General features: G+C 46.7%; 1 pseudogene; it reads right to left on the minus strand.

Annotated features, from left to right (window-relative positions):
* Positions 1–339: 339 nt before the first annotated feature.
* On the minus strand, positions 340–1,115 carry LOC124024152 (annotated as a pseudogene).
* Positions 1,116–3,872: the final 2,757 nt, after the last annotated feature.

The raw sequence follows: 3,872 nt of genomic DNA on the forward strand, positions 1-3,872 counted from the left end.
CTATATAGGAATAGGGGCCATAGGTCTGTGGTTTAAAGTAGTGCACTATATAGGAATAGGTTATTTTTAAACACAGCATTGTGGATTGCAGGGTTGGGACAATTCTATTTAAATTCCAGTCAATTCAGGAAGTACACTGAAATCACAATACAATTCTGTTGAATGGTTTAAAATGAGGAAACCTTCTGAATTTACTGGAATTGAAATGTGTTTGATCTAACCCTGATGAAGATCAAACAGTAAACATGGAGATTGTTCCTGTTCAGCATAAACACAGTTGACCTTGATTCATGTAATCAAAATACAAGTTAAAGCAATGGATAATAACAACACCAAAACTCATGAGTTAAAAACGCTTTTCTGTTCAAAAACAGAATAATAGAAGAACATTATTAAGTAATTCATTAATTGATTGATTGATTGATGGATGATTGATTGGATGGATGGATGGAGGGATAGAGGATAGAGATATATATAGTGAGAGTAGAGCAGGAAACCAGAGAAGAGACTGTTCCCTTCAGGTTATGAGAGTAGAGCAGGAAACCAGAGAAGAGACTGTTCCCTTCAGGTTTTTTCCCGTCATGCCGTTATAATCGTTGGTCTCTAACCACACCTCCTGATCCTTCTTCAAGTACGTAGCCAGACCCCCCGAACTCACCTGGAGAGGGGAGGAGAGGGGAGGAGGAGGGAGAGGAGCGGGAGAGGGAAGGAGAAAATAGGAGGAGAGGAAGAGGGAGGAGGAGGAGAGGAGAAGGGAAGGGTTAACATTGTGTTTGTGCATGTGTGCGTGCGTGTGTGTTCTTGCGTGTGTACTTGCGTGTGTGTTTTTGCGTTTGTGCGTGTGTGTTGTTGTGTGTGTTCTTGTGTGTGTGTAATATTTACGTTTAATGCATAGTGTGTGTGTGTGTGTGTATATGTGTGTGTGTGTGTGTGTGTGTGTGTGTGTGTGTGTGTGTGTGTGTGTGTGTGTGTGTGTGTGTACCTGTCTCTTCGTGCTCCGTATTTCCAGGTCACAGAAGGAGGCTAGACTGGTTCCATCCAGTTTGAACACTAGACACAGTCTCTCCTCAGACGACGCGTGGTACACAGTAGTGCGTCCCCCCGGCACGCGGCACCTACAGCCAGAGAGAGGATGGGTGGATGGATAGACGAACGGACGGACTGACTGACTGACGGCTGACTGACTGACTGGCCACTGGGCAACTGACTAACTGACTGGCTGACTGACTGACTGACTGGGGCTAACTGACTAACTGACTGGCTGAACTGACTGACTGGCTGACTGACTAACTGACTGACTGGCGACTAGGTAACTGACTGACGACTGGCTGACTGACTGACTGACTGACTGACTGACTGACTGACTGACTGACTGACTGACTGACTGACTGACTGGACTGACTAGGTAACTGACTGACCGACTGACTGGCTGACTGACTGACTGACTGGCTGACTGGGTAACTGACTAACTAACTAAGCAGACTGACCGACTGACTATGACTTTCACAAGTAACTTCATGACTTCTTTGACTGACTACTGACTGACTGACTGGCGGACTCTGACTGGGTAACTTCTAACTCAGTTGTAGTCTGCGTATCTCCCAGGACTAGAGATCAACATTCTTTATTTAAATCTGTCAGACGCTCTTATCAGAAGCGACCTGAAACAGTGCATTCACTGCTGACATCGAGAGACTACTCAGTGTTTAGTACTAGATCTCTTGACACAATGATGGCATGGCCTCTAAACCTTTCAGGCCATGCCCCAGACCTATTCCAACTAACTACTGAAAGAGCTGCTTCTGGCTCTTTATGATTGGCTATAATAAGCGGCTCTCTTGCCGGATGTACCAAACTTTCGGTAACTGCGGCACCTACAGCCAGAACTGAAAAGCCGGAGTGAGATGAATGAAGCAGAAACTACGGCTTGACTAACTTCCAGGTCCTCTAACGCGACTGGCTGACTGGCTTTGTTGACTGACTAGCTTTCTGCTCCTGACTGACTAACGCGGCTGACTGACCGGCTGACTGGCTGACTGGCTGACATAGCACTGAGGCTGGCTGACTGGCTGATTTTAATGACAAGATTGACTCTGCATTCTTACTGACTAGACCTTAGTGCTGCTGGTAATCGGCCCCTTTGGAGAGGTGACGGCTCAGCTGGTCTGCACCCCGGCAGAGATTCTGACCTGACGGCTAGCTGGCTGACGAGAAGATATCTGGTTGACTGCAACTAGTTGACTCTGACAAATCAACTGTAAATCTAGCTGTGACCTCGGAGTTCGTTTTAGGACTAGCTGAATTGTTTTTCATGAAGCTAGCTGACTTGGGAGTGACTGCCGTGCTGCCAGGACTACCTGACATGTTGACTCCTGATTGACTGACTAGCTGACTGACTGACTTGCTGACTGACTGACCTGCTTACTGACTGACTGACAGACAGTTAACAGACACAGGCAGCTTCTAGTTGTATCAGTCGTATGTACATGATACACATGGTAAACACTTTCTAGGGAGTTTTTCCTAGTCACATGGTAAACACCGTCCAATGAAATGCTGACTGCAGGTTCATTCGTGACAGGGCAAAAAAACACAAAAAAACACATTTAAGAATTTGAACAAAAGTAAATGTCTCAGTAGAATAAACATTTTAGCATCAACATAATACAGGAAGACACCAGTTATAGTATAATATTTACACTATTGGGGAGGAGGTGGAGGGCCCGTTTTTAAAATGTGCAGTATATCATAATACCAGTCTGGTAGCATCAGTTGTGATGTGTGTGTAGCATCCCTCAGAGCCTGGCTCCTCTCTAGGTTCCTGCCTTTTAGGGAGTTGTTCCTAGTCACATGGTAAACACCGTCCAATGAAATGCTGACTGCAGGTTCAGTATATCATAATACCAGTCTGGTAGCATCAGTTGTGATGTGTGTGTAGCATCCCTCAGAGCCTGGCTCCTCTCTAGGTTCCTGCCTTTTAGGGAGTTGTTCCTAGTCACATGGTAAACACCGTCCAATGAAATGCTGACTGCAGGTTCAGTATATCATAATACCAGTCTGGTAGCATCAGTTGTGATGTGTGTGTAGCATCCCTCAGAGCCTGGCTCCTCTCTAGGTTTTGGCCTTTCTAGGGAGTTGTTCCTAGCCACCGTGCTTCTACACCTGCATTGCTTGCTGTTTGGGATTTTAGGATGGGTTTCTGTACAGCACTTTGAGATATCAGCTGGTGTGTGTGTGTGTGTGTGTGTGTGTGTGTGTGTGTGTGTGTGTGTGTGTGTGTGTGTGTGTGTGTGTGTGTGTGTGTGTGTGTGTGTGTGTGTGTGTGTGTGTGTGTGTGTGGATGAGTGGATATCTGTGTGGGTGGGGATGAGTGGATATCTGTATGTGGGTGGGATGAGTGGATATCTGTGTGGGTGGGATGAGTGGATATCTGTGTGGGTGGGGATGAGTGGATATCTGTGTGGGTGGGATGAGTGGATATCTGTGTGGGTGGGGATGAGTGGATATCTGTATGTGGGTGGGATGAGTGGATATCTGTGTGGGTGGGGATGAGTGGATATCTGTATGTGGGTGGGAGTGGGTGGATATCTGTGTGGGAGGGGATGTGTGGATATCTGTATGTGTGGGGATGTGTGGATATCTGTGTGGGGGGGATGAGTGGATATCTGTATGTGGGTGGGGATGAGTGGATATCTGTATGGGTGGGGATGAGTGGATATCTGTATGTGGGTGTGGATGAGTGGATATCTGTGTGGGTGGGATGAGTGGATATCTGTGTGGGTGGGGATGAGTGGATATCTGTGTGGGTGGGGATGAGTGGATATCTGTGTGGGTGGGGATGAGTGGATATCTGTATGTGGGTGTGGATGAGT

This window comes from Oncorhynchus gorbuscha, unplaced genomic scaffold (genome assembly GCF_021184085.1).
Source record: "Oncorhynchus gorbuscha isolate QuinsamMale2020 ecotype Even-year unplaced genomic scaffold, OgorEven_v1.0 Un_scaffold_1749, whole genome shotgun sequence".
Lineage (NCBI taxonomy): Eukaryota > Metazoa > Chordata > Actinopteri > Salmoniformes > Salmonidae > Oncorhynchus > Oncorhynchus gorbuscha.